Source organism: Bombina bombina, chromosome 5 (genome assembly GCF_027579735.1).
Source record: "Bombina bombina isolate aBomBom1 chromosome 5, aBomBom1.pri, whole genome shotgun sequence".
In the NCBI taxonomy this organism is placed as follows: Eukaryota; Metazoa; Chordata; class Amphibia; order Anura; family Bombinatoridae; genus Bombina; species Bombina bombina.
In genome coordinates, this window is record NC_069503.1 from 667,168,271 (window position 1) to 667,183,526 (window position 15,256).

Sequence of the window (15,256 nt, forward strand, 5' to 3'; positions counted from 1 at the left end):
AAATGAATACACAAGCATGCTGTTGAGCAGATAAATGTGGATAACCATACAATTTTAAATGCACATGTCAAATATTTACATGATGTAAAATGTTTTTTTATGTCATCTTATTAATAAATATGTTTTATACAATTAAAACACTCAAGATGTAAAGGACAATAGGAATAGTGAAATATAATAGTTATCTAGATACCAAGGGAAAAAAACAACCTCGCAGACAAATAAAAACTACAAGTTGTGGGATTGTGCCTTGACCTTGTTTTTTTCTTCTCTTCACTGACAGTGTGTCCGTTTTGGCTGATTGGTTAAGACTTCAAACACAAAAAGTCCTTCTTTGACAAGGGGTCTTTAACAAAAGCCTTACTTCTCTGTACCCTCCCACTGAATTCACTTGCAAATCAGTGTGTGCGTGTGTGTTAGGAAAGGAGTCTGCTTCCCTCAGTCTTTAACCTTTCCATGCTGAGTGCTGCAGCTCCACTAACAGCAGAGGCAGCAGCACAGCCTCTGTGTGTGCATGGGAGGCGTTTCTATCCCCCTTATTATTAATCAGATAGAAAACACCCTTGGTCCCTTTTCCTTGCTTGTCAGAGTTAAAAGTGATGCTGTGCAAAGAAGCCCCAGTTAGACTCCTCAAGTAGATACAACAGGGAAGGAGGAGGTGTGTTTAGCAGTCATTGTTGGGGGGAAAATCCGTGACAGCAGCAGCGAAGCACTGGCCAGCGTAGCACTGAATGAGACACTCACCCTTCCACATCACATCGCCGGTAAGGACATCAGGCTTTCTTCATTTTCTTAATGCAGACTTAATGGTACAGCACCAGCCCCGCTATTGATCTGAATACTGGGTTGTTTTTTATATGATAAAAAGTTAGTAGCAGAAGCAGCAGCAGCTCAGGTTATTGAAGGTCACCACACTCCGTCTTGTTGGGATGTTATTGATGCTAGAGTGAAGTGTGTCCTTACCCTGCTGTCTCCAGGGCACGGACCCCGCATGGCTGCACATTCTTTATTTCCCTGCACAGGTGAAACTAATGCCACCTAAAGAACATTCTCCTGGAAATGAACCGTGCACCTAGCCCAGAGCACGACATGATTCTATATACTTTTTTGTTACTCTGCAGCGGTCACGGTCAATTGGATAGGATGTATGTATAGTGATACTGATATAGCGCCTGGGTATTAGTACAGTCCTGAGAAGCAGCTGCTAGAGCAATCTCCTATCACGGTCACATCATTTTAAAATAATTAAAATAAAAAGAGTCCCTTGAATAATATGAATAATATTGTCCCACAGGCATAAAATGTATGGTTTAAAAATGGTGTGTTGTATAGCAATTAACAAATAAGACAGCGACTATCTGAATATTTTACTATATATATATATATAAATATATTATTTTTTACATGTTTCTGTAATTATGTGATTAATGTATTTGCTTTGATGATACTAAGTTTTTTGTTATATGGTATTAGGTAGGTTATAAAGGTATACAAGCTGCATTGTATTATATAGCCATGTGCTTTTGTGTTTTGTTCACAGTATTGGTATATATATATTATTAATATATATGTATATAATTTTTAATCAATACTCAGAGATCAGTTATAAGAATACAGGTTCTGAATATAGTGAGATAGCATCATATATATATATATATATATATATATATATATATATATATATATATATATATAAATAAACACACACTATTATGGATTTAATAAAAAAATATAATAGTGTTTGCTGTTTTAAAATTGGAAGCAGTTGTATAAGAATAAGTAACACAAAGAAAAAGCAATTATCCTCAGAATTTGGTATGAGGTATCATTTCTATCTGCTAAAATGAACAATACAATAAAAAGCCAGCCTACAACAGGTATTGCCATACTGTCTGTATCTCTGAACATAACAGGCTGCCTTTTACCGTCCACATTAAAGTCTTACACAGAGAAATGTACTTTCACTGCTGGCTGCATTCATAGAACACTCAGCTTACTCTAAAAGAGTCAGCACTAATACTAGATAATGACATTAATTTGATTTGCACACCTCACTGCACATAGTTTCATGGCAAGGATAAAAAGAAATCATATATTTGCCAGTTGGATTGCTTTGTGAATGCTTTTTGGTTTATTTATATATTCATGGGAAAAGTGGGACTAGGAGGAATCAAAGAACAAAAATCCTTCATTTTAAGTTTTCATGCAGCCTATATTAGGCCTAATGCTTTTCATGGGATCTGTCAGGTATACAATTGCAAACTCCCTATTACGTTTTTCTATTTGTCTAGTGAATAATTCAAAAGTTGTTCTCTCTCTCTCTCTCTCTCTCTCTCTCTATATATATATATATATATATATATATATATATATATTTAGTCCATTTCAAACAATAACTCGGTTAAAGTAAAATTAAATTCACAGTTTGTTGGTAAATACTATTATACACAGCTCTAAGAATCTATCTTTATCAGTTCCTTGCACTTGTCCTTTGCAGTCATACAAGAAATGGGCATACTTTCATTCCTTAAGGGATTTTGATGTCCCTTTGGAGCCATCAGCTCAGTCGAATACATACATGCCTGAGAACAAATTGACATATGCAGTATTTTTTTCATATCATTTTGTGTTAGAAGACAGCACTCATTTATCTATGCTAGAACAAAGATGCCTTAAGATATCTTTTTTTTTTTTTTCTTCTAGCATATCAGCCTGCTAAGGTACTTATTATATTCCAGGGGGAAAATTATATTATTTTACAAAAATTGAACATAAGATTATGGTGCTGAGAGAAAGAGTTATGAAAAATATAAAGGAGTTGTAATTAAAAAAACTTGGTTGAACTTAGTATTTCAGTGGTTAGAGAATAGTTCCTCCCACAGGACTCCTTTGGGATTGAACTGATGTTCCAGTCTGATTTCTCTTTGAAGCAAATGTCTATTCCCTTGGGAAATGTGATTCTCTCCCTGCTCCTTCTTCTGTTGCCATCAAACAAGATCCTTTAATTTATTTGACTGCCTAGGATGTGGGTTACTTTTAATTATACCAGGACATGAGGTTTTGGAATTTATTTACACAGCATTTGTCAGGTTTTTTTTGTACAACTATTTGATTTGAAAATAGCTAGCATTTGTTATTTAGTCACTGAGCTAAGGTCAGTATAATAATATTTTCTGTGGATAAATAAAAAAAACAACAACATATATTTACACTGTTGCTGTTTTATGATCATTTTTTGAATATTATTGAATGTTATTTTAAATCATCATTGTTAGTATTAAAGGGACACTGAACCCACATTTTTTCTTTCGTGATTCAAATAAAGCATGCAATTTTAAGCAACTTTCTAATTTACTCCTTTTATCACATTTCTTCATTCTCTTGGTATCTTTATTTGAAATACAAGAATGTAAGTTTAGATGCCGGCCCATTTTTGGTGTATAACCTGGGTTATTCTTGCTGATTGCTGGATAAATGCACCCACCAATAAAAAAATGCTTTCCAGAGGTCTGAACCAAAAAGAAGCTTAGATGCCTTCTTTTTCAAATAAAGATAGCAAGTGAACGAAGAAAAATTGATAATAGGAGTAAATTAGAAAGTTGCTTAAAATTGCATGCTCTATCTGAATCACGAAAGAAAAAAATTTGGGTTCAGTGTCCCTTTAAGAATTATACAAATCTCCAACATGGACATTTTTTGTGTTTTAACAGTTCGAAAAGTGTTAGGATATGAACACACACACCCACACACACACATACACACACATATATGTTTATATATATATATATATATATATATATATATATATACACACATACACACAAACACATACACACAAACACATACACATACACACACATATATATATATATATATATATATATATATATCAACACCCCCACACCCCCAAACACATACACACACACACATATATATGTTTATATATATATATATATATATATATATATATATATATATATATATATATACACATTCACACACATGTACAAATGTATATAAATAACATTTAAGCCAGTAAAACAGAGCTAAGTTACACAATCAGAACTTAAAATGTTATGTTTGTCATGTATACCCTACAATTTCCTTGCAAAATTCCAGAGCAAATATGTGTCCATATAAGAATGAAGCAGAAAGTTCTGCATGGTGAATCAATATTCTTGCTGATTAAATGCAGGATTTGCCTTGCTATTGAGCAGCAACTGTAGCATCTGAAATGTGTTCCAGCTAAGATAAAATTATAGTGGTGGTTGTGTGGTGGTGGGGGAGTGAGAAGATTCATTTACTTATTGCTTAGTCATGACGCTATACTCCTTAGGGTGTGCAATAAAATACCTTGAGCGTGTTCCCTTTATGAATGGGAAGCAGTAAAAATGTGAATTTTGTACTTATTTGCATAGGGTACATAGAGATTTTTAACATAGATTTGTTGTATAAAAAAATACAACCTAGGTGAGGATAGGTGGAACAGCAGAAAAGCACAATAGGTCTATTGATTGGAATTAGTCCTGTTTAACATTTTTATCACTGCCTTAGCAATTTGTGTTATAAAAAGGTAACAGTAAATATTAAAAATACATTTTCATAATGAATTCATTGCTTGTGGTTTTATAATTCAGAAAAGAATACACAGCATAGTAATAGATTGCGTTTATGTCACTCAGGTCACAGTAATGCACTGCGCATCCTTTTGCCCTGTCACCTGACCTTCTCTTGGCCAGACATAAGGAGCTTTGATCTATTTAACTTGTGCAACTATATCATCTTGCCATGTGATTTAGTTGTCTATGCTTCTGTTCTGCACTGGGAGTGAAAGGTGTTTGATTTATGTGAAATCCCTGTCTTTCTGGGAGTTGAACTTTGCATTTGAAAACATTAGAAATGTGATATTTTCTATGAAATGCAAGAAATTAAACCTTCTTTTACTTTCCCATCTCTTATGATTTTGTAACTTTTTTTTCATTTAGATCTATTTCTTTTTTCTTAAGTGTACCTAAATCTGCTCAAATATGCTAATTGTGTTATCTGGGTGTCATGTTTGCAGCTGGTTGGCAGCTTGTAAGCAGGATTCTTTTCCAGTATTTTTTTCTCATTTAGAGGCTTGGATTTTCTGGCTCAGAGCAGGACCACATCATTTTTCTACCTACATTGAACACTGTAAAAATAAGTCATATGCTTCAAGGTGAAATAAGAGACAATTTTAAAGCAGACCCTATCCCTGCAAAAGCTTTTGTTTAAATTCACACTTCCTACACTTAATATTGCAGCCTGATTAATCACTGTGATTGTTGTATATATATTTTTAAAGAATCATCTAATATATACTGGAAAGAGAGGGTATTTCACAAGGTATCTTGTACAAAGTAGAGTCATCATTTTGGAGATAAGAGCTATGTGCACAATTGTTTTCCTGGTCTGTATATTTTGGAAATAATATATGTGAGCACACTTACTATTTTGTAGATTTTTGCAGGTTAACTAGTGTATGGAAACATAATTGGCTTTCTGAGTACTCTAATAGTTTCTAGAAGACTATATAAGTGTTTTTCACATTACTTGATAAATAACCTAAACATATTGATTGATTGATTGATTGATTAATTGAAATGCCAATTTCAATTGAATTTATGTATTAAAGGGAAATTAATCTCATTTTATCATTAATTGTTTAATTAAAGGGGAAAAAATCATGATTCAGATAGAGCATGCTATTTTAAACAATTTTCCAATTCACTTGCATTACTAAAATGTGCACAAGCGTTAACTGCGCTTGAAGTAAGTTTTTTTGCGCTTGTTGGGTTGCGCTCATATTACGAGTTGAAAGTAAATTGTTCTTGCTCTCGCTATGTGCAGAACATTGGAATGTGAAATATTTACAGTAAATTCATTGTTAAAACCTATATTAAAAATCAATATTGCATAAATATGTTTAAACATGTTTTCATCTACTTAACTGCAAAGGGCTCCAATGCACTTCTATATAGGTCTAAATATGTGTACATATGTATTAATGTGTTTATATGTGTATATATATCAGTAAATACATATATACACATATAATTACATAAATACATATGTACACACACACACAAATATATATATATATATATATATATATATATATATATATATATATATATATATATATATATACCGGTATATATATATATATATATATATATATATATATATATACTTCCACCTTAAGCAGGCACTCTCCGGATTTAAATGCAAAAAGTGTATTTTAATCCATAAGTATATGTGACATTTTTGTAAGGTCTGAGGACGGGGCTGAAACCCAGACACGTCACATATACTTATGAATTAAAAGAAACTTTTTGCATTTAAATCCAGAGAGTGCCTGCTTAAAGGGACAGTCAAGTCCAAAAAAAACTTTCATGATTTAAATAGGGAACTTAATTTTAATCAACTTTCCAATTTACCTTTATCACAAATTTTGCTTTGTTCTCTTGGTATTCTTAGTTGAAAGCTAAACCTAGGCGGTTCATATGCTAAATTTTGACCACTAGAGGGCATTAGTTCATGTGTTTCATATACATAACATTGAGCTCATGCACATGAAGTTACCCTGGAGTGAGCACTGATTGGCTAAAATGCAAGTCTGTCAAAAGAACTGAAATAAAGGGGCAGTTTGCAGAGGCTTAGATACAAGGTAATCGCAGAGGTAAAATGTGTATTATAACTGTGTTGGTTATGCAAAGCTGGGGAATAGGTAATAAAGGGATTATCTTTCTTTTTAAACAACAAAAATGTTGGTGTCGACTGTCCTTTTAAGGTGGAAGTTGTTGATTTGTTTGCTGTGCACACCCGGTCAAGCTTGGGACATTGTGAGTGCTAAACCCCACTGGACATATATACATTTACATTTTTATATATATATGTATGTATCTGTATGTTAAAGCCCTTTGGCTGCCTTTTTGTTTTTTAACACCTGAGATCTCATATCTTTGAGCCTTTATAACTTTTGTGTGCAATATTTTTCTTGAATATTTTTTATCAGATGCAGTTATTATGAGTGTAACTATACTTTGTAATGTATTTTTGATCAGAGTAAATCGCAATTGCGCTCAAGCGATCGCGTTTACTTTCAACTTGTAATACCAGCGGTAAGCCCGACGAGTTCAAACCCCCATGATAAACCCCTTATCACTCTGGCACAAATTCTTGCGCTTTACTCGTAATCTAGCCCAAAATGTTTACTGATGCATAGTTCAAAAACAACAACTTTACAATGCACTCTCATTCTTTATTTTGCCTGCTTTCTCTGTAATTTAACTAAACACAGTGCAAATTTCCTAATAACATTTATTTTGCATGCAGCTGTTCTGCAATGCAGTGAATAGTTTCTGGTGCAGGAATAATAATAAAAAAACACTTTAAGGTCCTTTTAAAGAGACATTTCAGTGCAGAAATATTATGTTCTTATTCCTTGGAGCTTATAAATTTTGCACTACTTAGCGTAGAACCATGACAAGGAGTTAAATACATAGGTGATGCTCCGCTTGGGAGCCAGTCTTGTCTGCCCCTGCCGATTGTCTCACAGGTTATTTACTGTTTGGGGCCAGCAGTTCTTTTTTACGCTAAAGATTGTGACTTTATCTATGGGTTTAAAAACTTCATAGAGCTTATTGTTTGAGTAGTGCAAAAAGTAATGTATTTTTGATCAGAGTAAATCGCAATTGCGCTCAAGCGATCGCGTTTACTTTCAACTTGTAATACCAGCGGTAAGCCCGACGAGTTCAAACCCCCATGATAAACCCCTTATCACTCTGGCACAAATTCTTGCGCTTTACTCGTAATCTAGCCCAAAATGTTTACTGATGCATAGTTCAAAAACAACAACTTTACAATGCACTCTTATTCTTTATTTTGCCTGCTTTCTCTGTAATTTAACTAAACACTGTATTGTTTATTTTGCCACAGCAAAGGAAGAAATATATACAACCTTCAAGAAAGTCTCCTAAGCCAGTTAAACAGTGCAAATTTCCTAATAACATTTATTTTGCATGCAGCTGTTCTGCAATGCAGTGAATAGTTTCTGGTGCAGGAATAATAATAAAAAAACACTTTAAGGTCCTTTTAAAGAGACATTTCAGTGCAGAAATATTATGTTCTTATTCCTTGGAGCTTATAAATTTTGCACTACTTAGCGTAGAACCATGACAAGGAGTTAAATACATAGGTGATGCTCTGCTTGGGAGCCAGTCTTGTCTGCCCCTGCCGATTGTCTCACAGGTTATTTACTGTTTGGGGCCAGCAGTTCTTTTTTACGCTAAAGATTGTGACTTTATCTATGGGTTTAAAAACTTCATAGAGCTTATTGTTTGAGTAGTGCAAAAATAACATGCTCCAATAGAATAGAATATGTAATTTTTACACCACAATGCCCCTTAAAGGTCCCTTTAAACTGCATGTGCATTTTGCTATATTTAGAAATCAAGATAACAACCTATGAGTTGTGTGTTTTGCAAAGTAATTCTTAAACACTCCCCCCCTTTACCTTGATATTGCATTGCTAGCTGGACTCATTATTGCTTTAAATTGCTGCAAGCTACTGGCTAACTGAAAGGATACATGCAATATTAAATGCCATCTGACTTCTGACACACAGCAAGTTGTGGATGTCAGTGTAACCCATAAAAAAAAATGATGGGATATCTATAATAAAAACTGAATTCAGTGAAACGCGTAAATCAGATGGTCATTGACCATAATCGTAAAGCTCAAACATTTCATTGTAACAATATTTAGAATTAAAAAAATATGTAAATACTAGAACATATGGGAAGATGATCATGTTAAAACTGATATGTCAGCGTTTTACTATTAATGATAAATACTATAACAACATTTCAACATTTAGATATAATATTAACAACAAATACCATAACACCATTTGCCATTGTCTTCTAATGCATTGTTTTAAATTTCTTCACAAAGCAATAAAAGCTACACTTAAAGGGCCATTAAACAGTGGGAGATTGTTACTCTAGTAGTTCATGTATAACTGTCCCTATGTGGCCTCAGCATAGGACATAGCATAAGAGAAAAACAGGGAAGCCTAGGTTACAATATATCTAGCACTAAACAAAATTAAACTTACTTAGTTGAAAAATATGTACATATCCTACACTCCTGGGAGCTGGCTGATGATTGACGGCAACATGCATTTGTCTCTTGTCAATTGCTTAACAGATCTGTTAATCTAGCTGCCAGTAGTATATTTCTGCTCAGGAGCTCACTTTAACTATGTGTTTAACCCCTTTGTAGCAGCTAAACACACAGTTATGTACAAGCAGTAGTAAAATAATAAAATATAAATATATTAGAAAGTTTTTGCATTTTTATAACCCTTTAATTAGTGTTTAATTTCGCATTAAAGGGACAGTAAAGTGAAAATGTTCAAGATTCAGATAGAGCATGTGATTTTAAACAACTTTCCAGTTTACTTCTATTATCAACTTTGCTTTGTTCTTTTGGTATCCTTTGTTGAATAATAACTCTAGGTAGGCTTATAGGTGCTTAGGATTGTGCTTGTGTCTTTATCATTCTATGGCAGCAGTGTTTGCTACTATGTATTTCACTGCTACAAACAATGTTGGAAACATGGCTGACATATGGCTAAATACACGTGAACGCTCCTGAGCTCACCTAAATTACTCATTAAGGGAACAAAGCAATATTGATGATAGAAGTAAATTGGTCAGTTTTTTTAAAATGTCATGTTCTATCCAATCCTTTTATGCTTATTTTTTAATTTACTGCCCCTATACACATTTACATATAAGCCCTAGGTCATAAAAACCTACTTTTGACTCAAATCTTTAAAAAATCAGCATTTGTGCTGCATAAGAAACAGTGAACCGAACATGCAAATGAGAACATCCCTATTAACTCAGTAAATATGTATTTATTAGGATTAGGATTTGGAATCAGGTTTTTATACCTTATGTCTTTCTCATGCTTACTATAAGCTTAAAGTGATGGTAAACTTTACATGTGTTAAAATCAGTAATGTAAGTGATATTTTAGAGGGACTGTAATTGATCACTTCGAAGATGCGCTATAACTTTTTAATCTAGCCTTACCATTCTAATACCCGTGATCCGGCCCCCCACTTACATTTTTTATGAGCTTAAGGTTTTAGCTGTTCATCAATCAGTGGTCTAGCCATGCGGCACTTTTTTGTACCTAGAGCACTGATTGGAGAACAACACATCTTCATTAGAAGTGATCCATTAAAGTCCATGTAAAATATTGTTTCCCTTCCGGATCTAATTATAAAAAGTGGAAAGTTTACCTTCACTTTAATGATCTCTTTGTAATATAACAGTGCTGTCAGTGATGTCAACATTTTGTCAGCAATCATGGAGTAAATCATAATGCTAATAGCACATTGAATACATTCCCCTTAAAAACTACAAGATGCTTGTTATTACTATAAGTTCTGCACCACTTTACCCTTTTATATTTTTTTTTGTAAGTAACCTCAGTGCTGTAATGCAAAAGAAAATACTTCTCAGATCTCAAACTAGTGAAGACAACTGACAGGTTGATAAAGAGCAGAGCGAAATAAAAAAAAAAGTGAAATTTTCCATTACTTTTACATGACTCAACTTTAAAGAAATATAAAATATACATTGGGTCTAAATTTTTATGCATTTTCCTAAAGACTGTTATTAACTAGAAAGACATGTTTACAATAAAGTGTGTAATGTTTGCAAGTAAAGGGCTTATCTGATAAGAAAGAATTGCTAATATTTACATACTGCGAGACCACCTAAGGTTATATTTATACACAGCTGCTGGCTTGAATTAATATTATAGACAGTGCGTTGTGTTTAAATAGAGATAACTTGAATGCCTTTTATATCAAATTTTCAGCTTGTTCATTATTTTGTTTTTTGCCTGTAGGCTTGAGTAAGGCTGTGATTATAATTTAATATTAAGATACAAAGGAATTATGTTTAAATAACCAATAACAAGTATACGTTATTTCATGTGCTTAACAGCTCTTCCTCATCAAATGTGCATGTATGATTATTAGAGCAAAAATGTTACCGAGCAAAATCTTATATATTATTTATCCATTGCACAGAAATTCATTTATTCATGTTTACTTTGTTCTTTATCAAATACTTCTGCACATTAGTGAAGATTTTCTTTCTGCACCTATAGTTTCCAAAGCTTGGTTATTTTATTTAATCTCTGTTATATTGTTAAAGAAATAAGCACAAAACTTAAATTTATATAGATGATAATCTAGGATCATTAGTAATATTAACGGACTTCAAAGAACCTTATCTGAGAAGATTAAGATGGGGTATTTTTTCTGATAAGAGTCTTTGATCTATGCATTGGAATTAGCTCTGTCCTGCCTGGTGGAATTGAAGAATTGTTGAAGAAAATAGCAGGACACTCCTGAAATCTTTTAAAATAAAAAGTGCAAAGCTAAACAGCCAATACAATAAAAAAAATAATGTCTTGATCTCTTTTAAACTATTTTAAATTAAAGTAAAAAGATAGCTGCTACATTTTCTGTTGTGCATTTAACGTTATTTTAACTTGAAAGGAAGATTCTGAAAAAATTCAAGTCTAAGGCACATCTAGAAAACACTTGTTTGTATCTCATAGAGGAATGTTTTCATTTGTAAGATTCTGAGGCTGATGCTTTCAATGATCAGCAAGATATTTTGCCTGTCTTGCCGCCCTCTTGTAAATTACTACTATGCTATATTAGTAAGTTTTTCAGAAAGGGAGGTAAAATGTGTTGTCAGCGACTATGTCTCTCTTCTTTCATCCTGCTTCTAAGCCTAGTAAAACATTATTTCAGGATAACATATATAATATTCTTGGTATCGTTTATTGAAGGAGCAGCAATGTACTACTGGGAGCTTGTTAAACACATCTGGGCCAATGAAAAGAGGCATTAGTGTGCAGCCACAAATAAGCAGCTAGCTTCCAGTAATACATTGCTTCCCAGCCTACCTAGGTATGTTTTTTTCAAATAAGGATACTAAGAAATTAAAGCATATTAGATAATAGAAGTAAATTAAAAAGTTGTTAAAAATCTCATGTTCTGTATGAATAATGAAAGAATTTTTTTTGGGTTTCATGTCCCTTTACTTGTTTTTTTTCATTTCTAACAAACCTTAGTTGTTCATAAAGGGAAGAACTTGCCTGTTACTTTTAATATTGTTTGTAGTACTGTATTGAAGACAGAGCACCACTGGGAAAAGAAAATCTACCCTAGGGTCATAGTATGACAGACATAATATAGGATCCACAGTGGAGGAAAATCTGGACTTAGCATATGTTGCTAGCATCTGTTCTGGTGAACTAATGACAGGAAGCATAGATGTGTAGCCGCCAATCACAAGCTAGTAATTCAGTTTTGCTTCTGAGCGCATCAAGGTATACTTTCCACCAAAGAATACCAAGGGCTAGTTTTATCAACTTCTGAACATCTTGATGGATTGCTGACTTGCTCATTTGAGCCTGCAACTGATATTTATTATTTATTTATTTGTTTATAAAATATTTTACCAGGAAGGATACATTGAGATTTCTCTCGTTTTCAAGTATGCCCTGATATTTATCAAGCAGTTGTTAATACCGCTGCTTCATAAACGCTCTCCACCAACTTTGAGTTGGAGGATGAAAATCACCCAGGACTCATTCGACATGGGTGATTGACAAACCCTACTTTCATGCAATTGGTTGTTTTTCGAGGGCAGGGGGGCTACATTGCACGAGCGTTCACTTGTGCAATTGCAAATATGAGAAGCAAACATACCCCACAATTTGGGATGAAATGCAGGCCGATTCACAACAAGTGAACCCTGTCCGTCTGCAAATTAATAAATCAAGCCCCAAGAGAGAGCTAGTGAATTCTCTTACTGCAATTGTATGTCCCTTTAAACAATCCTTCTCCTCAAGCAGAAAATGAATAGCTGTAAACTGAAAGGGGTTTTCTAGTATTTTGTGTATGTTAATTTGTATAGTTCCTGCGGCTAGTCTTGAAGTATACAAAGCCACTGATTGATGTAACATATTTCATGCATGTTTTTTTGCCTGTCAGTCAACTGTGTTCACAGTGTGTACATGCCAATCATCGGCTGCACATGCTCTTAGATGGGTACTAGGAAGCTTTTAAAAGAAGCATAGCCAAGTCAAAGAAATAAAGGCTAAACTGTATTCTGATTGTGTGATTGTTTTTGGAACACAACCCAAAAATTATATATATATATATATATATATATATATATATATATATATATATATATATATATATATATATATATATATATAATGTATTTACTGTTCCTTCACTTCTCAATTATTAGAAAGCCCACTTGCATAGTTTATAATAGTTTAGCCTGCTACTAATAGTTGCTACTGCTGATTGCTTTTGCTATGGCTACTACCTGACAACTATGCTTATATTAAACTAGTTATTTAAGCTCCTACAACTACACTAACATCACCAACCTTTGCTGTATCTTTATAAGCTTGGGCTTATTTAGATTTTCTTTTGTCTTCCAAAATAAGTATATAGATCTAAGGGATTACTACCTTTATTTAAGCCCTCTATGACAAATTTCCCTTGTGTCTAATGATGTGGTTGACTAGATAGAGATGCAATTTTTAATGTAAATATGGTTTAATTGTGCCTCTGTTTCAGACCTTTAGCATTCCATCTGGCCTCTACACACAGACAATGTTGTCACTGTGCATTTTTTGTGTGAACTCTTATTACTCCTAGATAATGACCTGGGGCAAAATGAAGACAATGAATCAAATTCTTTTTTCATGCATTAAGAAGCGTGGAGGATGAATTCAAGATCTTTAGGGAAGACTAATTAAATCATGTACAACAAGTTGTAACCTTCACATAAAAGGGAGATGTAGAATGTAACCTGGATAAATATAAAGGACAACTCTGTGAAATTACAGCAAGAATCCAGTTTTATTACTATTAAACTTGACATTTCAACAATGCATAAAATGTTTCATTATTGCAAGTGAAACATTATTGCAATATACATTCATTATTTATTTTGCAGCCTTTTGTTGTAAAATACATCTAAAAAATGTGTTTTACTTTCTCCCAGGGAGGCTTGGGTTAATACTTAAAGGCAATTTATGTGAGCTTTTGTTTACTTTATCCTCCATCCCTAGGCTTCAATGGTGTCACCTGCTTTTAAAAGATGGTTAATAATTTTTGCATCAAAAATCATGATAAGAAAATCCTTCTTTGCAATAGTAACCAAGTTGAATCAGTGCTAAGCCACCTTAAGGAAACACAAGAGGGCAGGATACCCCATTTTGCACATGTGCAAACAGAGTTTGTGCTATATCTGAATATTGATTGGTTAGCACATGTTCTTTTGTTCTGGGGGGCAGAGAAATCAGTGAAAAGAATAAACATAAACAATATACTCATTTGACAAACCAAAGCAGCAATTTTCATTGCAAAATTATTTGTATATATCAAGGTTCATAATCACGCAGTTTACAATTTGTATTTAGTGTCCCTTTAAAGGAATCAAAACAAGGGTATCAATATTACCAGAAACCAATAATGGTAGGATGTGAGGGGTTATAATGAGGTTAAACATAATTTTGTTTAAACTTATCAATTAAAATAAAACTAAAGTTGTATAATCTAAATAACATTGCATTTCATTTAGAGGTATTTTTACGGTATATTTCCATTTGCAAAATATATGTGTTATTACACCACTGTAATTTTTAGAATGCACAATATGCTGTCCACATTTATCATTGCTCAAGCTGTTGCTTGTGCAATGCCGCTTCCTTATCACGCGTAGCTGATGACCGCTACTTCTTAAAGGGACACTGAACCCAATTTTTTTTCTTTCGTGATTCAGATAGAGCATGCAATTTTAAGCAACTTTCTAATTTACTCCTATTATCAATTTTCTTCATTCACTTGCTATCTTTATTTGAAAAAAAAGATATCTAAGCTTCTTTTTTTGGTTCAGACTCTGGACAGCAATTTTTTATTGGTGGACGAATTTATCCACCAATCATCAAGAATAACCCAGGTTATTTACCAAAAATGGGCCGGCATCTAAACTTACATTCTTGCATTTCAAATAAAGATACCAAGAGAATGAAGAAAATTTGATAATAGGAGTAAATTAGAAAGTTGCTTAAAATTGCATGCTCTGTCTGAATCACGAAATACATT

General features: G+C 33.2%; 1 protein-coding gene across 1 annotated transcript in view; it reads left to right on the forward strand.

Annotated features, from left to right (window-relative positions):
* The first annotated feature begins 594 nt into the window (after positions 1–594).
* The window catches only part of LOC128660672 (cadherin-6-like), a 519,409-nt gene continuing 504,747 nt past the window's right edge, over positions 595–15,256 (forward strand). The window contains exon 1 of the mRNA XM_053714615.1: positions 595–764. The gene's annotated coding sequence lies outside the window, so the exon portion shown is untranslated. The remainder of the gene's footprint in view (positions 765–15,256) is intronic.